Raw genomic sequence first — 22,147 nt, forward strand, 5'->3', positions numbered from 1 at the left:
GGGGAGAAACCTTATCCGTGCTTGGAATGCGGAAAGAGCTTCAGTCAGACTGCCACTCTCATGGCCCACCAAATTATTCATACAGGGTTTAAAGCATATCAGCGCATGGAATGTGGAGAAAATTTCACTCGGAATGGTAGATTTGGAATCTAGTCCAACCCCCGCCAATGCGGGGGTCATTTCAAGCATCCATGACAGATGGCCATCCAACTTCTTCTTAAATACCTCCAATGAAGGAGAGTCCTCTCTCTTCTGAGGGAGTTCCTTTTCACTGTTGTCTCTTACTCTCAGAAAGTTCTTCCTGGTCTTTAGGAGGAATCTCCTTTTGTGTTGCTTGAATCACCTCTTCAGATTCCTTCATGACCTTGAGAAGGACTTCTGTATGTCTGAGAATGTCCAGGGGATTGGACCAGGCTCTATATTCGGGGTGAAACCCATCGAGAGGAGTCCGATATAGGGCTTAAGTCATCTAGGCATTGGTCAGATTGTCATAATTACAGACATACTTATTGATTTGAACGGAAGTGATTCTTATTCCAGGGGAAGTGGTGACTGTGAGATTCCCTGTGCTCTCACCAATATTGTCCAAACGTCCAGTAAAACTTTGACACAGCAGACCAATAGTTTACCCGCTGAGGTTGATGTATTGGGAGGTTAGGTTTAGGGCCGTGTGGTATTGCTTAATTGTATGTGGGGTCCCTATAAAGGAAACTTCTTCCTCTAGGTGGGAGGGAGACTGGTCAAGTTACCATCAGTCGAATGCAACATTTAAGTTAGATTTTTAAAAATGGATTTGCAGAACAAAACTCACAGTTTGAAAGCTTGCTATATGCTAAGAGAAAACTTCATGAAGATGATGCAGAGGAGTCAATCTAGATCAGGGGTGTCAAACTCAAATTCATCGGGGGCCGCATCAGCAGTTTGGTCACCCTCAAAGGGCCGGTTGTATCTGTAGGACTATGTGTCCACTCTTTATTATCATAAATTATTGTCACTGCATTCAATTATTACTGTTTTTTGTAATAATGTAATAACTAGCTCTGAAAGCAGAAACATAGTCAGAATAATGGCAAGTAGATATTCAAATGTACAATTATTGTACAGTAATATTTTTTTAAAAACATACAAATATTGCCAAACAATTTTAAACAACTCTTGATGAGACATTTCATTCTGAATCTGCTAGCCAGAGCCAGGCAGAGGATGATGGCACCAACAAAAATCCTGGCTATGCCCATGACGTCGTGGTTCACCCTTGAGTTTAGAATCGCTCCCCAAGCCCTCCTCCCCGCCCCGACCGCCTCCAACCCGCCTGCCAATGGCGGGGAGCCCCGATGGCTCCCTCTCCGCCAGCCCGGAGCCCCGGCAGCCTTACGTGAACCCCGCCTCGGCAGGAGCATCGGCGGCGACGGCGGCAGCAGAGCCACCGATCTTTGTGGCAGCGGCAACAACAACGGGAGGGGGCCTGCCGGTGGCTCGGATTGCGCCTGCCCGCCTTGGACGCCCGCATCCCGGGCGGACCTCTCTCCCTCCGCAGCCCTCCTCCCCGCTCGGGAGCCTTATGGGGGTGGCAGGAAGCGCCTCTGCCCTCTCCTGCCTGTGGGGAAAACGCGGCGGCCGGGCTGGGCGCGCAGGCTCTGAGAGGCAGCCCCGGCACCAGCAACTGACTAGTGGCCTTTGCAGCAGCGGCGGCGGCACCAGCGGTGGCAGCCTGCCCCCCACCCCACTCCAAACATGAGCCCCCCCTTGGGGAAATAAGCCCCCTTTCCTCGGGGGCAGACAGAGCGCCTTTCACCCTCTTCCCCCACCCATAGCATCTCCCTTTCCAGCGCCCTCCCTCTGTCCGTCCCTCCCTCCGCCGGCCCGGTGCTTGGAGGCTTCTATGAGTGTCCGCTTGGGGGGAGGCCAGCAGGAAGGTAGCCCCCCTCGCCCCCGCAGCGGCCCGGCTCTGGGAGGAGGAGGAGGAGGATGTTTTTGCGCACCGCGCTGGCGACGAGCAATGAGCGCAATGCCGAGACGCACCAGCGCTGCCCGGTGGTCACCCTTGACCCGCCCCCCACCCCAGCGACACCTCCGCTGTCCCCGCAGCCCTCCACCCTGGCCAGCAGCCACTCGGAAAAGGGCTCGTCATGGTCCAGCCACTCTCTGGGCGCTCACTGACGCAACTCCATCGCCTCCTGCGCCGACGAGCAGCCTCACATTGGCAACTACCGCCTCCTCAAGACCATTGGGAAGGGAAACTTCGCCAAGGTCAAGCTGGCCAGGCACATCCTGACAGGAAGGGAGGTGGCTATTAAAAAAATCGACAAGACGCAGCTGAATCCAACGAGCCTCCAGAAGCTCTTCCGAGAAGTGAAGAGTTTAGAATCCCCCCCCATATTAAAATTGGAGCGATTAGTTCAGTGAGAAAAGATCATTAGTTCGCCAGGGAAAAGATCAAAGCGGAGCGTAAAGATATAGTAAAGAGGCTTGGCAGGGTTTTTACCCCGCAAATCACGCTTGCTTGGCTCGGGGGCGTGTGTGTTGTGTGTGTGTTTTCCTCTTCTCCTTTTCCCCTCCCACTTCTCCCTGGGTTTCCCGACGGCGCACAGACGGCTGGGCTGCTTCGCTGCCTGGTGCGCTCAGGGTGGGCGCACGTGTTTGGGGCTGCCTGGGATTGGCCGTGACGGGGATCCGGCGGGTGCTGCCACCTGGCGGGCTTGCTGATCCCGTATCCGGAGGCTTTCTCTCTCGCTCCCGTCCTTTTAGAGTCTAAATAAATGAATAATAAAAGGTGAAGGCCGGCGGCGGCTACACGGGCCACATGACAAGGTCTCGCGGGCCGGATTCGGCCCGCGGGCCTTGTGTTTGACACCTGTGATCTAGATTATCAAGGGTCTGAAACCAAGCCTTCTGAGGAGGGCTTGAAGGGACGGGGGGGGGGCAGCGTATCCATTTCAAGTGAAGTTTGCCAAAATCTACGCTTGCGACATGGGCAGCCATATGTCGAGATTTTCCCGGACATTTCAGCAATTTCCGCCCAGACGCTGTTTACAATTCTGGATGTATGGCAACCATGTCTATATACAGTGGTACCTCGGTTCTCAAACAGCTTAGTTATTGAACAACTTTGAACTCGAATGCTGCAAACCTGGAAGTCAGTGTTCCAGTTTGCGAACTTTGCTTCGGAAGCCGAACGTGCTCCTGAGCTTCTGTTTTCACTGTTGCGCTGCTAATTTGCGCCCCCCTCCATTGTAATCAAAGCCTTCCATTTCCAATTGCAGTGTTCTGAGGTGATATTTGGAGCTTATATCTGGTGCTTTTTTTTTCTTTTTTTTTGCTAAAAGAAATTGTGTTTTTATTTGGCTTTTTCGTTTTTGTGACTGTGGCTTGTTCTCTGTTTTTGATTGATTGTGTGACTGCGGCAATGTATAAAAGCCCCCCATCCAAACAATGTCTATCAATCAGTGCAGGTAAGAAAAAATAATAATTTTAATTTGAATCTAAAGTACTGCCTTCTTTCTTTTATAGTACAGTACATTGATTATTGCTTTCATTTTATGGATCAGTGCTCTCGTTAGATAGTAAAATTCATGTTAAATGGCTGTTTTAGGAGTTGTTTTTAAAAGTCGAATTGATTAATCTGTTTTGCATTACTTTCTTTATTTAAAATTTATTTTATTTTATTTGAGTTTAGGATTTCTTACATACATATATTATGTTCTTACAATTTTTAAATTTTCTCATACAATTTTTAAATTTTAAATTATACCCATTGTCATGAAATCATAGAATCATAGGATCATAGGATCATAGAGTTGGAAGAGACCACAAGGGCCATCGAGTCCAACCCCCTGCCAAGCAGGAAACACCATCAGAGCACTCCTGACATATGGTTGTCAAGCCTTTGCTTAAAGACCTCCAAAGTAGGAGACTCCACCACATTCCTTGGCAGCAAATTCCACTGTCGAACAGCTCTTACTGTCAGGAAGTTCTTCCTAATGTTTAGGTGGAATCTTTTTTCTTGTAGTTTGGAACCATTGCTCCATGTCCGCTTCTTTGGAGCAGCAGAAAACAACCTTTCTCCCTCTATGTGACATCCTTTTATATATTTGAACATGGCTATCATATCACCCCTTAACCTCCTCTTCTCCAGGCTAAACATGCCCAGCTCCCTTAGCCGTTCCTCATAAGGCATCGTTTCCAGGCCTTGGACCATTTTGGTTGCCCTCCTCTGGACATGTTCCAGTTTGTCAGTGTCCTTCTTGAACTGTGGTGCCCAGAACTGGACACAGTACTCCAGGTGAGGTCTGACCAGAGCAGAATACAGTGGCACTATTACTTCCCTTGATCTAGATGCTATACTCCTATTGATGCAGCCCAGAATTGCATTGGCTTTTTTAGCTGCCGCGTCACACCGCGTCACACTGAAATCAAAATCTATTGAAAGCTTCCCTTTAAAAATTTCATTAATAACCTTTAGGATTTTTTTCCAGAATTCCTTTACCTCTGGGAATTCCCAGTACATATGGGAAAACCATCCCTTGGCTTGTTTACAGTGCCAACAGCTAGAATTCAATCCTGCTACCATATTAGCAAGCTGGGCTGGAGTTCTGGACCATTTTAGAAAGAATTTTAATTTCAGCGCTCTATATTTGCTTACAGTGGTGCCTCGCAAGGCGAAAAGAATCCGTTCCGTGATTCTCTTCGTCTAGCGGTTTTTTCGTCTTGCACAGCAAGCCCATTAGCGGGTTAGCGCTATTAGTGGCAAAGCGGCTAAGAGGCGATTAGCGGCTTAGCGGCTTAGAAAAAGGGGAAGCAAGCCCATAGGGAAATTCGTATTGCGAACCGCCTCCAAAACGGAAAACCCTTTCGTCTAGCGGGTTTTTCGTCTTTCGAGGCATTCGTCTTGCGGGACACCACTGTACTTTAATCTCATCTGTTCCTTTCATTATCCGTTCAACCGTTGCTTCGCTAACTTGTTCTTCCTTACTCCACATCTTTTGAATAAGTTGGGTTGTCTGTTCATTTGTTTGTATAGTTCCTCTATTGGCTCTTCTAAACTCCTATTTCCTGTCTCTTGGACTTTGGAAATTTTGTTGTATAGTCCTCCAATTTTTAGCCAATATTGGTTACCTATATTCTCTGTTACTTCCTGCAATGACTTTAAGGACTCACCTCTATACATACATTTAACTATATGATATCCCAGATTTTCTTCAAAGTCTGGTATACCTGCTGTTGCAGCTTCTTTCTAGAAAATTTAATTATTACATTCCTGGGGGATTTTCTCCCCATGGGCCCTCGGCAGATATGGGCTCGTTCCACATCTTCTGCCTTCAAACTAACTCCCTGAGTACTACTACTAATAATAATAATAATAATAATTTATTATTTATACCCCGCCCATCTGGCTGGGTTTCCCCAGCCACTCTGGGCGGCTTCCAAGAAAACACTAAAGTACAATAACCTATTAAACATTAAAAGCTTCCCTAAACAGGGCTGCCTTCAGATGTCTTCTAAAAGTTTGGGAGTTATTTTTCTCTTTGACATCTGATGGGAGGGCATTCCACAGGGTGGGTGCCACTACCGAGAAGGCCCTCTGCCTGGTTCACTGTTACTTGGCTTCTCATACGGAGGGAACCACCAGAAGGCCCTTGGCGCTGGACCTCAGTGGCCGGGCAGAACGATGGAGGTGGAGCATAGATAGGTTCTCAAAGTTTCTTCCAACTCTTTAGCCTGTATTGCTTCCGGAATTCTGCCCAGAATCGTATTAGCTCTTCTCTGGGGGTCCGGCAATTCTGACCCCTGTTTAGATAGTGTAGTTCCTTTTTTGTTCATTTTCCTGGGCTAGCTCTTTAGCTTGAATTGCTAATTGCTTCACTCCCTTAATTTTGACTCCTTCAAGCATTACAATATATAAATCCTAGTTAAAATATTTTTTAAAACTTCCACCACATTCACCACACGTCTCTTGGTTATATTGCTCGCCTTTACATCTGTTCTTCAATCATTTCCCTTCCTTAGGTTCTTTCATAATCCGTCAAATGTTTATGTTCTCTGTATTCTTCACAAGGTTAGTCTAAGCACAGCCAAACTTTCGCATTTGAGCCCTGCTTGTATAAATATTCATTTAAGCATTCCCATTGTTTCTGTATTATAGTTTTGGATTTATGCCTTATTAAATCCGTCAATTTTGCTAACTCCAGGTACTCACATACAGTGGTGCCTCGCAAGACGAAATTAATTCATTCCGCAAGTCTCTTCGTCTTGCGGTTTTTTCGTCTTGCGATGCACGGTTTCCCATAGGAATGCATTGAAAATCAATTAATGCGTTCCTAGGGAAACCGCCTTCAGACCAGGTCCGGGGACAGTCTGTCCCCGGACCTCTTCTGAAGGCTGGGGGGGGGGGGGACAAGGGCTTTTCTTCCCACCCCCAGCATTTTAAAAAACCCCGGGACAGCGGAGGACTTCTATGCTGTCCGGGCGATCTTAAAATGCTGGCGGGCGGCATTTTAAAATCGCCCCGGACAGCGGAGGACTTCTCCGCTGTCCGGGGCGATTTAAAAGCCCCTGGGAAGGCAGGCAGGGGGGACAAAGACTTTCGCCCCCTGCCCGCCTTCAGAAGGTGTTCCCGCCCCCTGCCCGCTTCGGAACAGCTTTCCGAAGTGGGGCGGCTGGGGCAGGTGTCCCCGCCCCCCCTCCCCGCTTCGGAACAGCTTTCCGAAGTGGGGTGGCTGGGGAAGGTGTCCCCGCCCCCCCTCCCCGCTTCGGAACAGCTTTCCGAAGTGGGGCGGCTGGGGCAGGTGTCCCCGCCCCCCTCCCCACTTCGGAACAGCTTTCCGAAGTGGGGCGGCTGGGGCAGGTGTCCCCGCCCCCCCTCCCCGCTTCGGAACAGCTTTCCGAAGTGGGGCGGCTGGGGCAGGTGTCCCCGCCCCCCCTCCCCACTTCGGAACAACGTTCCGAAGTGTGGCGGCTGGGGCAGGTGTCCCCGCCCCCCCCTTCGGAACAGCGTTTTAAAATGCTGGGGGTCGGGGTTTTCAGGTGGATGGCTTTCAGGTGAAATTTCTACGATCTCTGCTGCAGGTACCCAACGGTACCAACTCCATACTTCTGTTAGAAGCTGGTGAATGCCCAATTTCAACTAAAGCGTGGTGGGCTGCCCTAAAACAGGATGGCAGGTTGAGAGGAGTTCCCTACCAGGACAGACTTTGCTTGTGTGCTCAAGATATCGATTCCACAAAACATATTTTGTTGCATTGTGCAAAATATGAACAAGCCAGGGCTGAACTGATACTACCCTTGCTGGTACCTTTCCCAGGAAAATCAGAGGCTCACTATGTCAGGTTCCTATTGGAAGACCGGAGAAATGCTAGAACATTAGCAGTGGCAAAGTTTCTATCGGTGGTTGCAAGAACAAATAATCCCTATATTCTGAACAAAATGCTTGTTTAACATGGAGGTAGGCTGTATGAATTGTGTATTGCTTTGTAACGATTTGTTGGGTCTCTGGACTGTAATAAAGATTGATGATGATATTTTGTCCCAGCCTTCTAGTTCCAAAACTTCAGTATCTTTTAGTAACACCCACTCTTTCATCCAACTCCAGCACGCTGCTTCAAAATATCTTCTTAAATCTAGGACTGCAAATGCCCCCGTTTCTTTTGGCCCCATCATTATTTCTGATTTTATTCTGGTTTTCCTCCCTTGCCATATACAATTGGCAAGGTCTCTTTGCCAGCTTTTAAAATATTTTGTCCCAATTATTATTGGGATACTTTAAAATAAAAATAGGATTATCTTTCTGTGTGAACGTAAACAAATATCCTTGGAAACTCTGGCAGAAGTTGAACAAACAAGAAAGATTTATTTTACAGAACAAAGTTGAAAAAAGCAAAGGACGTGTCATGAGATAGATAATGTTCTTTCAGGAAACAGTAAACCTATTAATAAATTGTACTAAATTTAGTGTGTGTTACATGCTTGTAAACAAAGTAGTAAATGCACAGCTTTTTTAAACTTCTGTTGCTTTTTTAAAGTTATTCCTCTTCGATGTTACAGGTGTCTAGAGAGGATGGCCAATGCTGAGCTTATTTCCAGTTATTTCACTTCAGCTCTTTAACTTAGCTGTTGCAGCTTAATATTTTGATTCTTAAACAAGGTGGTCCTTTCTGTCAGTTTCCACGCTCCTGAGGTACTTCTGACAGTATAGAAGACCCAGGGGGTCACCACACCCTTCATAACTGGTTTGGGATTCTTCTCTTTCTAGAAGATCTTTCCCTTCCTGACTGAAATGAGACCAAAGTGGACAGTATCCTCACAGCTTCTACTTCTACTACCGAAGCTGATGGAAGACACTCCGGGCCACCGAGGCCGCCTGAGCCTCGAGCGACAGCATAGGTTCCAGGAGTACCCCCAAGCTGTGAACCTGCTCCTTCGGAGGAAAGGTGACCCCGTGAAGAGCAGGTGGCCTAGGGAACCACCCACTAACAGTGCCTCGGTCTTATCTGGATTGAGCTCAAGTTTGTTGGCTCTCTCCAGTCCATTACCGAGGCAAGACACTGGTCCAGCACTTCCACTGCATCACCTGCAGATGTAAAGGAGAAACAGAGCTGAGTGTCATCAGCATACTGCTGACAACGTACTCCAAACCTCCAGATAACCCCACCCAGCAGTTTCATGTAGATGTTTAACAACCTGGGGGATAGGCTTGAGCCCTGCGGAACCCCACATTGAAGGTTCCATGGGGCTGAAAATCACTCCCCATGTACCACCTGGCTTACTTCTCAGCAGATGTGCCAACTTGAAAAAAAATAATAGGAGGGCCCAGGCAATCACTGTCCAGCAGAATTGATCATATGATGCCGTGCACACACACTATCTGAATGGCAGTGCCGGTTTGGGGGTGCCAGGACCCCACAAATATTTTGTTGGCAAAGCCGATCAGCCCCTAGGAGTTGGCTCTTGTGCGTCAGAACCGCAAAGGGCTGGGCTGCAGATTCTTCCACCCGGATCTCTGCAACTGCTGAGAAGAGTTGAGTGCTGACTATTCCTGGCTCCCTGGAGCAGTCCTTGTTTCTGCTAATAAAGAGTTAGCTTCACATGCTCTCTGTGGTTTTGGCTGGCTGGCTCTAGGATTCCATGAATCCAAACTCCCTGGAGGAAGGGGGTGCGGTGGGACTAGGACCCCCACTGCTTTACTTCAATCAGATACCTGAGCAGGAGGAAGACGCCAAGGCAGCTCTGGAGCCCCTCCAGGAAATTCTCTGCCAGCGCCCCCAACCGTCCCCTGGCAATGCTTGCCTGGGCTTCCCTCCCACACCCTCTTCCTCCCAGGCTAATGGATGAGATGATGCCACACACCCCTCACCATTTTAATGTCAATCAACTTTTTTTGGAAGGGGGACAATGGAACCGTGGCCCCTGGGAGTTGGCTCCTGAGCCTCTTTCCACCCCCTCCCTGGGGAGTCAACCCTGAGGGCCCTCTTTGGCGATGGGGACCCACATCTGAAGGAAAAGGGAGGTCGGGGTTCGAATCCCCACGACGGGGTGAGCTCCCGTTGCTCTGTCCCAGCTTCTGCCAACCTAGCGGTTCAAAAACATACCAGTACAAGCAGTTGTGGCATTTCTGTGCACTCTGGTTTTCACCAATGTACCCCATTGCGCCAGAAGCGGTTTAGTCCTCCTGGCCACGTGACCCGGAAAAGCTGTCTGTGGACAAACGCCAGCCCCCTCGGCCTGACAGCGGAGACGAGCGCCCCAACCCCACAGTCGCCTTTGACTGGATGTAACCGTCCAGGGGTCCTTTACCTTTTGAATATCCCAGTGTTATTGTGCGTGGGGGGAGGGTAATCTCCTGGGGGGGAGGGGCTTCATCCTGCCAGGCAAGCCCTGCAGGTGTTCGGTTCCCGCTTTGCAGCTGGATTGCATAGATCTGGGGCCCAGTAAGGGCCCTTTTTGGGGCACCCTCCCTTCCCCATCACTGCATCTTCATCTCTTTGTCTTCTCTGCCCATCCACCTCCCTTGCTTGCTCCTCCGGGAGTCTATTTCTGCGATTCAGGCGGGGGTACCACCACCCCCCTATGATGGGGGGGGGGCAGTTCTTCCCTGTTCAGTTCTTCCTGTACTGGATCCTCAGGGATCCTGCACCTCAGCCCACAAGGCCCCTTTTCTGCAAGGTGGTTCTTTGACCACTTCTTCCCTGCCTCTGGTTTACAGAAATCTGCACATGCCCAGAGTATGAGGGATTTTCAAAACTGTGGTTATGTTTGGTGTGGGGGAAGAAAGGGGGGGGAGCTGTTTGCGGACAAAGGTCCAGGGGTCCTTCACCTTCGCCTTCCCTTTGGTGGGCATCGCATTGCAGTTTCCCCAAAGGGGCCCCTGGGGGTGCAGGGCAGGGGAGCATCTCTTGGCCCCCCAGGAAAAGAGAAATGCGGGTGGGGGGGGGAGAGATTTCCAAGGAAACCCTGCAGCAGTGGCGTAGCGTGGGTTGTCAGCACCCGGGGCAAGGCAAGTAATTTGCGCCCCCTAACCCGTGGATTTGCGCCCCCTAACCCCCAGATGCTGCGCCCGGTGCGGCTGCCCCCCCCTGCACCCCCCCCCACGCTACGCCACTGCCCTGCAGGTCCCCAACTTCGCAGTCGGATCGCATGTACGCTGCCGGTGAGTCCCAGGGAAGGCGATTCCAGGAGAGGCTCTTTAACATTCAATTTTTAAGTCATTTCCAAGTACGGATCCAGATTCACACTGCAGAAAGCAGAAGCCCCCACCTCCCTTGTAGTCAGTCTGCATAAGATAGGGGGGGGGGGCTTGATGGAGAGTCCTTGGCCCAGATGGAGAAGGGAGGGCAGCCCCTAGAGCGCAGAAGCAGGCAGGGAGAGGGAGGGAGGGAGGGGCGGTCTGGGCGCCCTCGGCTTGCCAAGGGTTAAAAGGAGCAGAGCGGGATTCCTAGAGAGGAGAGGAAGGGGAGGGCGGGGGAGGGCAAGGTCCTCCAGAGCAGAAGCCCCTCCCTGCCCAGTCCCTCCCTGCGAGCAAAGAGGAGGCTGCTTTGTTCTCTCTGCTTTGCAAAAACTTCCTCGGTGCCCCTCCTGGAATCCGGTGAGTCTCTTCTCTCTTCCCCCTTGGGGTGCAGCGGGGAGAAGGGGGTCCCAGGGCTGCAAGGGAGGAGGCTCATGCATGGGGGGGGGGAGACCCCCAAGTCAGGGGCTGAGTCTCCAGCAGGTCTGCGACTCTCTTCTTCCTTTGGATAAAATAAATAATAAAAATAATATTTTAAAAAATAATAAAAAATAAGCGTCCATGGAATCCGAGGAAGGAGACGCCCTGTGGAGTGGGGAGATACAGCCCCCCCCCAAGTGTGGAGACTGGAGGGGAGACCCTCTCCCACCATCTACCCAAATACAACTCCCAGAGTTCCCTGGCAAGAAGGGCGGATTGGTGACCACTCTGGGAATTGCAGTCTTTGGGCAGCAGGGCTGAAGCTGTCTCCTTGCACCTCTCAGGGTCCTGAACCAATTCTGGCTCCCAGGATTCTTGGGAGGAGTCCCCAGGGCCGGGTGAGATCTGGTTTCCAACCTTGTGATGGATCAGCAGCTAAACATCTGCCCCTTCCCAGCTGAGCCAGTGCACAGACTGGCATGTGCCACTCTTGGGAGCAGGAGCTGCATCCAGCCTTGCTCAGCTCAACATTTTTAGGAAGACCATCCCCCTCCTGCCCTGGCAAGGCACTGGGGTGAAGCTGCAATGCCATCAGCATCCTGTATGAATAATAATAATAATAATAATAATAATAGCAACCATAATATTTACCTGCCACCCATCTGACTGTGTTTCCTCAGACACTCAGGGCAGCTTCCAGCACATATAATATACAGGGCTGCCTTCAGGTGTCTTCTAAAGGTTACATAGTTACTCATCTCCTTGACATCTGATGGGAGTGTGTTCCACACGGAGGGTGCCACTACCAAGAAGACCCTCAGCCTGCTTCCCTGTAACTTCTCTTCTTGCACTGAGGGAACCGCCAAAGGCCCTTGGTGCTGGACCTCAGTGTCCAGGCTGAACGATGGGGGTGGAGATGCTCCTTCGGGTATCCTGGGCAGAGGCCGTTCAGGGCTTTAAAGGTCAGCACCAACACTTTCAAAGTAAATCCTTTAGGAGCGGTCTTACATGGTTCCAGCAGCAGTCACCAGTTTAGCCTCCACATTCTGCAGAACACTAAGTGAATGACACAGAAGTTGCTGCAGACTAAAGTTAGAAAAGCTTTAATTGCTACAAATGGTATAAGGAAACATGATATGGAATTAAGGGAAATGATGGTGTTGACCTGGAGTGGTTACAAAATTTCTGGTCTCTCCCCGAGTGCCACGGGCCCTGCTCCAAAGAGAGCTTCTCTAAAGAAAGCACACCCAAAAATCACTCCATTTTGCTTGAATAAGGAAAATGAGGAGGTGGCTAAGAAACAGCAGGAGCCAGATCCTATTCCCAGCCTTCTAGGGTCTCTCAGCAGCTCTAATGAGGAGCAGAAAGAGGTTTGGGGCCCAGCCAGCTCAACTGCTAAGGCATCTCTTGCACTGAGACGTGGGGGAACCTACATGTAATAGCTACTCGGCTGTATTCTGCCCATGCTCTGGGGTTGCAGTTTTCAGGCTTGGGGACAGGATGGTGCCTGGTTTTTGCACCAAGTTCTATCCATAAGCCATTCTGAGTTCAATGGGGTCCACTCTCAGGTCATAGTGTGCATACCATGCCAGCCTTACGAAGTGGGGTGAGGTGCAAACAGATTAAATGGGAATCACTGGAGATGTTTCAATGGCGTTTCTGTTGGGAAGGGGCTGCCCCACTTGTGCTTCTCCAGGGGCAGGGGAATATCTAGGGCAGGAGAACCCCTGCAGGGCCTCTGAGGCTCCCTTTGCTTCTTCCTCTCTCCCAGGACCCTGCAGCTTGTGGTGGCTTCCCGACTCCTCAGGAAAGATGAAAGAGACTGAATCTGTAAACCCAGCGAGGATGGAAGGGGGAAGATGGACGGTTGACCTGGTCAGGTTGTCTCCTGCATCCCTCCTCACAGCCTCTGAGCGTTCCCTCCCAGGGACCTCCGAGATATCTGGTGAGTCCCAGGGGAGGGGAGATGGGGACATGGATGGATGGGGCTGGAGAGGTACTGGGGTTTGCTCAGCTTGGGGGTGGGATGAGGCAGGCAGGCAGATGGAGTTTGAGAAGGTGAGCACCTTTTTGGGCTCCTCCACCTGCCTTCCAGCGCCTTTGACATCTCCGGGCAATTTGAGCCAGGAATACGTCACCGCTCCCCGGCCACTGCGATGTATTGGCGCCAGAACTGGGCTCTGAATGCCCTACCAATGTCAGAGAACTCGCTGATCCATTGCGCAGCACTAGAAGCCATGATTCTTTAAATTACCTGATCCTAATTTCAGGATTGACTGTAGATGGGGCCTCTGTGTTTCACCTTTTACTTTTCTTTTAGGAATAACTTTTCCTTTTCTTTTAAAAACAAGGATCATATAGGATTAATATATGATACAAATATGTGCACTGAGTCTTCTCAGTCTTCTCATATGATTCTCAAAACTAGTAGAAGTAATTTGAAGGAATTTCTATAACATATGGTTCAGCGTTAGTGGTCAGTGTATCAGTTCTGAGTTCATGAATTGGTTTAAATTGGGCGGGGGGAGGAGGAGAGATAGGAGAGAACAGAGCAACAGAACAAGTGACTGATCCATTGCACAGCACTAGAAGCTGATCCTAAATTCTTAAATTACCTGATCCTAATTTCAGGATTGACTGCAGGTGGGGCCTCCATGTGTTGCCCCATTATCTTTTCTTTTTGGAACAACTTTTTATTGTTTTTAAAAGCAAGGATTATAGGACTAATAAATGATACAAGTGTATAGACTCATTCTTCTTCGTTGTGCTTAGATTAAGTGTGAGTAATAGTCATTTTCCATCTTATGTTACCAATTAAACTATCCTTATTTTTCGCTCTATCGGACGCACTTTTTCCCCTAAGGAAATGAAGAGGAAATGTTTGTGCGTCCTATGGAGCGAATGCAGGCTTTCGCTGAAGCCTGGAGGGCGATAGGGGTCGGTGCGCAGCGGGGGTAGGTGCTGCACACCCCATGCTTCAGGCTTCAATCCGCAAGCCTTCGTAGCCCAGTGGGAACTCCTGCCGCGCTCAAAAGGCTTGTGGATAGCTGCCTGTTCTGGGGGCCCCAGCCCCGCAGCTAAAAACGAAGCCAAGAGAGTTAGCGGGATCCATCCCGCTCGCTGTCTTGGATTCTGCCAAAGCTGCCCGCAGCCTCTCCCGGCTGGAGAGTTTGCGTGCGACTAAAGAGGAAGCCAAGACAGCCAGCGGGATGGATCCCACTCACTGTTTTGGCTTCTTTGCTCTTTGGGGCTGGGGTGGATATTTTTTTTTCTTTATTTCCCCCCTAAAGACTAGGTGTGCCCTATGGTCCGGTGCACCCTATGGAGCTAAAAATACGGTATACAGAGTTGGTCTCCTCATGAAAATGAGAGGAGATTCAAGGTGAAGTAAGAGATTTAGAAAAAAGTTTAAATTTAGACCAAATTTAGATTGAGGCAACAGCTGGTGGGGAGTGTGCAGGTGAAGATGCTCCTGCTTGTTTCAGAGGAGGCACGGACGTTGCTGGATCCTGACAAGAGAGCTTTGCGTAAGGAAGTCAAGGAGGAGAATTGTGGGATCATGGACCCTCTCATTAAACATTAATTTTCAAATTCCATACATACCTCTATTTTGGGGTGGCCAGCTTCCAAGAGACTGCAATCTACTCGCGAGTGATATACCCCTGTTTTTGAGGGGTTCAGGTCAAAGTTGTTGAGCTTTTATTAGCAACTCACCAAAGGAGCGCTTGGGGGGGGGGAAACAGCCCCCAGCCTCGGTTTGTAAGCTCTGTCTTCCATTCTCCAACAATGGAGGGAGGATCCGGGAGGGGGCCAGCGATTGACTGCGATTGACCAAAACCTCACAAGGATCTACCAATAGATTGTGATCGACCTGTTAGACATCCCTGCTCTATTTGATGAACCTCCAGTATTTGGATGGAGACCAACAGCATCTGGGATTCTAACATCCACACCGTGAGCCCTGAATGGAGGGGTATCAACTGTTTTCTCTGTGAATATTCTTCGTCTTGTCATGCCTTTTAAAACAATGACCAGGCTTGTCTGAACCATCCAGGCCTTCTTAAATGTGGGCTTGAGAGTTTTTAGGGAAGTTGAAGTAACTTCTGTCAGGTTTGTTGTTTTGGCTTCTGTTTGCATTTGATTGACCAAAGAGATGACTGACCTTGCATATGGGGTGGATTCCAGGATTGAGCCAAATCAAATCTATCCCAGATAAAAGCCAAGCACTATGTCAGTTAATATCAGCCAACAAAGGCAGTGAAAACTATTGTAAGGCCTCACATCTAACTTCAGTCCTTCCTCTATCACAAGTATTCATTAACTTTGTTCAATAATGGATGTGAAGCACGTCCCCTTCGCTCTGAGTAGGGTTGGGGTCCGGGGCAGCGATGCAGAGTTAGCACGACTTACCCTAATGTGGCAGTGCATTGCTGGGGGAGGGGTCAGGTGGTGGGTTTGATGGTTCTGTGCCATCTGCGCCCCGGTCACAGTATGCTGGCAATGGTGCCCCACTGGTTTCAAGAGAGTCAGGCACCCCTCAGGCGTGCTCAAATGTTGGGGGGTTGAAGATGCCACACATCTACAATGCCATTAAGTTAGACTTCAAGGCTGTCCTCTTGAGGCTGAAACGGAGCACTCTCAAGTCTCTTAGTGAGCTGGGGGCCGGGGAACTCTGTTCAATAATCTGGAGCTCCATTTCTTCCTGAGGCGATAATTATCTTTTCTCTTCATTGCAGAAGGTGATGAATGGGAAGGGAAGAACAAGGGGGACCACAACAGAATCCACATATCGGAGAAATCAAATAAATATTCAGAGTATGGAGAGAACATCGGCCAGAGCTCCCAGTCCACCTCCCATCAACGAAGGAGCTTCATTCGGAGGGATAGCCTCACTTCACATGAAAAAATTCATAGAGGAGAGAAATTGTATCACTGCAGAGAATGTGGAAAGAGCTTCAGTCGAAAGGATCATCTCACTCGCCATCAAAGAATTCATACAGGGGAGAAACCCTATCAGTGCTTAGAATGTGGAATGAGCTTTAATCAAATCATACATCTCACTCGCCATCAAAGAATTCATACAGGGAAGAAATCCTATCAGTGCTTGGAATGTGGAAAGAGCTTTAGTCACAGCAGCCATCTCACTTCCCACCAAAGAATTCATACAGGGGAGAAACCCTATCAGTGCTTGGAATGTGGGAAGAGCTTCAGTCGAAAGGACAGTCTCACTTTGCATCAAAGAATACATACAGGGGAGAAATCCTCTCAGTGCTTAGAATGTGGGAAGCGCTTTAGTCACAGATCACATCTCACTTTGCATCAAAGAATTCATACAGGGGAGAAACCTTTTCAGTGCCTGGAATGTGGGAAGAGCTTCAGTAGGAGCACCCATCTCACTTCCCATGAAAGAATTCATTCAGGGGAGAAATCCTTTCAGTGTTTGGAATGTGGAAAAAGCTTCAGTCACAGCCACAGTCTCACTTCCCATCAAAGAATTCATACAGGGGAGAAACCCTATCAGTGCTTGGAATGTGGGAAGAGCTTCAGTCGAAAGGACAGTCTCACTTTGCATCAAAGAATACATACAGGGGAGAAATCCTATCAGTGCTTAGAATGTGGGAAGAGCTTCAGTCAAAAGTCCAGTCTCACTTTGCATCAAAAAGTTCATACAGGGGAGAAACCCTATCAGTGCTTGGAATGTGGGAAGAGCTTCAGTCAGAGCAGCAATCTCTCTTCCCATCAAAAACTTCATAAAGGAGAGAAAGGCTATCAGTGCTTGGAATGTGGAAAGAGCTTCAGTCAAAAGGATACTCTCACTTTTCATCAAAGAATTCATACAGGGGAGAAACCCTATCAGTGCTTGGAATGTGGAAAGAGCTTCACCCACAGTCGGAGTCTCTATTCCCATCAAAAAGTTCATACAGGAGAGAAACCACATCAGTGCTTGGAATGTGGAAAGAGCTTCAGTGAAAGCAGCAGTCTCACTTTGCATCAAAGAATCCATACAGGGGAGAAACCCTATCAGTGCTTTGAATGTGGGAAGAGTTTCAGTCAAAGCCCCCATCTCATAACCCATAAAAGAATCCATACAGGGGAGAAACCATATCAGTGCTTGGAATGTGGGAAGAGCTTCAGTCAATGCCCCCATCTCATAACCCATAAAAGAATCCATACAGAGGAGAAACCATATCAGTGCTTGGATTGTGGAAAGAGCTTCAGTCACAGACAATATCTCACTTCCCATCAAAGAATTCATACAGGGGAGAAACCCTTTCAGTGCTTGGAATGTGGAAAGAGCTTCAGTCACAGGCAGAGACTCACTTCCCATCAAAGAATTCATACAGGGGAGAAACCCTTTCAGTGCCTGGAATGTGGGAAGAGCTTCAGTTGCAGCTCAAATCTCATTCACCATCAAAGAATTCATTCAGGGGATAAATCCTATCAGTGCTTGGAATGCGGAAAGAGCTTCAGTCACAGCCAAAGTCTCACTTTGCATCAAAGAATCCATACAGGGGAGAAACCCTTTCAGTGCTTGGAATGCGGAAAGAGCTTCAGTTACAGCCATAGTCTCACTTCCCATCAAAGAATTCATACAGGGGAGAAACCCTATCAGTGCTTTGAATGTGGAAAGAGCTTCAGTCACAGCCGCAGTCTCGCTTCCCATCAAATAATTCATACAAGAGAGAAAACCTCTTAGTGTTTGGAATGTGGAAAGCGCTTCAGTCAGAGTGCCACTCTCATGGCCCACCAAATTATTCATACAGGGTTTAAAGCATATCAGCGCATGGAATGTGGAGAAAATTTCACTCGGAATGGTAGATTCAGAATCTAGTCCAACCCCCGCCAATGCAGAAAAAAGGTCATTTCAAGCATCCATGACAGATGGCCATCCAACTTCTTCTTAAATACCTCCATTGAAGGAGAGTCCTCTCTCTTCTGAGGGAGTTCCTTTTCACTGTTGTCTCTTACTATCAGAAAGTTCTTCCTGGTCTTTAGGAGGAATCTCCTTTTGTGTTGCTTGAATCACCTCTTCAGATTCCTTCATGACCTTGAGAAGGACTTCTGTATGTCTGAGAATGTCCAGGGGATTGGACCATGCTCTATATTCAGGGGGAAACCCATGAAGAGGAGTCCGATATAGGGCTTAAGTCATCTAGGCATTGGTCAGATTGTCATAATTACAGACATACTTACTGGTTTGAACAGAAGTGATTCTTATTCCAGGGGAAGTGGTGACTGTGAGATTCCCTGTGCTCTTGCCAATATTGTCCAAACGGCCAGTAAAACTTTGACACAGCAGACCAATACCCGCTGAGGTTGATGTATTGGGAGGTTAGGTTTAGGGCCGTGTGGTATTGCTTCATTGTATGTGGGGTCCCTATAAAGGGAACTTCTTCCTCTAGGTGGGAGGGAGACTGGTCAAGTTACCATCAGTTGAATGCAACATTTAAGTTAGATTTTAAAAAATGGATTTGCAGAATAAAACTCACAGTTTGAAAGCTTGTATATATGCTAAGGGGAAACTTCATGAAGATGATGCAGAGGAGTCAATCTAGATTATCAAGGGTCTGAAACCAAGCCTTACGAGGAGGGCTTGAAGGGACGGGGGGGCGGGGGCGCGTATCCATTTCAAGTGAAGTTTGCCGAAATCTACGCTTGCGACATGGGCAGCCATATGTCGAGATTTTCCCGGACATTTCAGCAATTTCCGCCTAGACGCTGTTTACAATTCTGGATGTATGGCAATCATGTCTATATACAGTGGTACCTCGGTTCTCAAACAGCTTAGTTCCTGAACAACTTTGAACTCGAATGCTGCAAACCTGGAAGTCAGTGTTCCAGCTTGTGAACTTTGCTTCGGAAGCCGAACGTGCTCCTGAGCTTCTGTTTTCACTGTTGCGCTTCTAATTTGTGTCCCCCCCCATTGTAATCAAAGCCTTCCATTTCCAATTGCAGTGTTCTGAGATGATATTTGGAGCTTATATCTGGTGCTCTTTTTTTTTTTTTTTTGCTAAAAGAAATTGCGTTTTTATTTGGCTTTTTCGTTTTTGTGACTGTGGCTTGTTCTCTGTTTTTGATTGATTGTGTGACTGCGGCAATGTATAAATGCTCCCCATCCAAACAATGTCTATCATCAGTGCAGGTAAGAAAAAATAATAATTTTAATTTGAATCTAAAGTACTGCCTTCTTTCTTTTATAGTACAGCACATTGATTATTGCTTTCATTTTATGGATCAGTGCTCTCGTTAGATAGTAAAATACATGTTAAATTGCTGTTTTAGGAGTTGTTTTTAAAAGTCGAATTGATTAATCTGTTTTGCATTTCTTTATTTAAAATTTATTTTATTTTATTCGTGTTTAGGATTTCTTACATACATATATTATGTTCTTACAATTTTTAAATTTTCTCATACAATTTTTAAATTTTAAATTATACCCATTGTCATGAAATCATAGAATTATAGGATCATAGGATCATAGAGTTGGAAGAGACCACAAGGGCCATCGAGTCCAACCCCCTGCCAAGCAGGAAACACCATCAGAGCACTCATGACATATGGTTGTCAAGCCTCTGCTTAAAGACCTCCAAAAAAGAAGACTCCACCACACTCCTTGGCAGAAAATTCCACTGTCAAACAGCTCTTACTGTCAGGAAGTTCTTCCTAATGTTTAGGTGGAATCTTCTTTCTTGTAGTTTGGATCCATTGCTCCGTGTCCACTTCTCTGGAGCAGCAGAAAACAACCTTTCTCCCTCCTCTATGTGACATCCTTTTATATATTTGAACATGGCTATCATATCACCCCTTAACCTCCTCTTCTCCAGGCTAAACATGCCCAGCTCCCTTACCCATTCCTCATAAGGCATAGTTTCCAGGCCTTTGACCATTTTGGTTGCCCTCCTCTGGACACGTTCCAGTTTGTCAGTGTCCTTCTTGAACTGTGGTGCCCAGAACTGGACACAGTACTCCAGGTGAGGTCTGACCAGAGCAGAATACAGTGGCACTATTACTTCCCTTGATCTAGATGCTATACTCCTATTGATGCAGCCCAGAATTGCATTGGCTTTTTTAGCTGCTGCATCACACTGTTGGCTCATGTCAAGTTTGTGGTCAACCTGCCAGGCAGACAGCTGAAGGACAATATAAGAAATATAATAAACATCATTGAATATTTAGAGTTTAAAAATGAAATCCCCGCAGCTCTGGTATTTGTCGACGCCGAAAAAGCTTTCGACAATGTATCCTGGTGTTTCCTTGTAAAGTGTATGGAAAGGGTAGGGATAGAGGGGCCCTTCTTGGAGGGTATCAAAGCAATTTATTCGAGCCAAAGAGCGAAATTAATTATTAATAATAACTTAACAGATTCATTTATGATATCAAAAGGTACAAGACAGGGGTGCCCTCTGTCCCCCCTCCTGTTTATTATGGTACTGGAGATAATTACAAATAAAGTAAGGGAAACACCGGAAATAAGAGGAATTAAACTTGGAGTGAAAGAATATAAATTAAAGGCATACGCCGATGATTTAGTAATATCATTACCATTAAAAAGCGTGGAAAAAGTCCTAGAACTGCTTGAGGAGTTTGGGAAGTTATCTGGGTTTAAGTTAAATAAATCTAAGACAAAAATACTGACAAAGAATTTGGCTGAAGACTTAAGAAATCAATTAGAACAACAAACAGGGATTAAGGTAGTGAAAAAGGTGACGTACTTGGGCATTTGGGTAACTACAAAAAATATAAATTTAGTGGAAAATAATTACAATAGAACCTGGAGCGAGATTAAAAAAGATTTAGACATCTGGAGTAGATTAACACTCTCCTGGGAGGGACGAATGGCGGCCATAAAAATGAACATCCTTCCAAAAATACTATTTTTATTTCAGAATATTCCAGTAATTAGAGGAACAACAATGTTTAAGGAATGGCAGAGGACCCTGTCCAGGTTTATCTGGCAGGGGATGTTGAACTCATAAGGGTCTTTGGGAGGCGGTCTTAAGGCCTCCACTGCCTCAACAGCTGCGGCGGCAGGGGAAGAGAGCAAGAATTAAGTTTAAACTGCTCACAGACAGGAGAGAAAGAGGGGTTTTTGCTGTCCCGAATTTGCAATTATATTATGAGGCTGCATGCCTATGTTGGGTTAAGGACTGGATAGTTTTGGAAAATCTAGATGTGTTAGACCTGGAAGGATTTGATGTTAGATTTGGCTGGCACGCCTATTTATGGCAAGATAAAGAAAGGGTGCATAAGGGATTCTCCCACCATATTGTTAGAGGAGCGTTGTTAGAGGTATGGAATAGAACTAAAAAACTGTTGGAAAAGGGCATACGTTGGTGGTTATCACCAGTTAATATCTCATCTCTTAAAAATTTAAACACGAGAACCCAAAGATGGACTTACGAAGATCTCCTAACCAAATCGGATAAAGGGTGGAGAATTAAATCATATGAAGAACTAAAGGATAAGTCAATAGGGTGGCTACAGGTTCACCAAATTAATGCCCTATGGAATGAACACAAAAAAATAGGGATGAATGAGAAAAAATCAAAATTCCAGGTGGAAATATTAGAAGGAAAGAGTAAGCTCTTATCTAAAATGTACAATCAATTACTGGAATGGGATACTAAAGACGAGGAGGTGAAGGAGGTCATGATAAAGTGGGCCATAGATTTGGGATATAGTTTAGAATATGAGAGATGGGTGAAACTTTGGACTAAAGATATGAAATTTACAGCATGCGTTAGCCTCCGAGAAAATATGGAAAAAATGATGTATCGTTGGCATATTACTCCTGTTAAGCTTGGAAAAATGTACAAGACTGGAGACAAAAGATGTTGGAAATGTAAAAAAAAAAGAGGGCGACTTCCATCATATGTGGTGGTCATGTGAAGAAGTGAAGAGGTTCTGGGGCTCTATTTATGATGAATTGAAAAAGATACTGAAATACACATTTCCTAAAAAACCAGAAGCATTTCTTCTGGGAATGGTTGGTGAGGAGATTAGGAAAGA

At 47.3% G+C, this 22,147-nt stretch overlaps 1 long non-coding RNA gene across 1 annotated transcript in view; it reads right to left on the reverse strand.

Annotated features, from left to right (window-relative positions):
* Nucleotides 1-17,593: 17,593 nt before the first annotated feature.
* LOC309527453 overlaps nt 17,594-22,147 on the reverse strand; it is a 50,499-nt gene continuing 45,945 nt past the window's right edge. Inside the window, exon 3 of the long non-coding RNA XR_014217233.1 lies at nt 17,594-18,046. This is a non-coding gene — a long non-coding RNA (uncharacterized lncRNA). The remainder of the gene's footprint in view (nt 18,047-22,147) is intronic.

This window comes from Podarcis vaucheri, assembly GCF_965113315.1.
Source record: "Podarcis vaucheri genome assembly, chromosome: 2".
NCBI lineage: Eukaryota > Metazoa > Chordata > Lepidosauria > Squamata > Lacertidae > Podarcis > Podarcis vaucheri.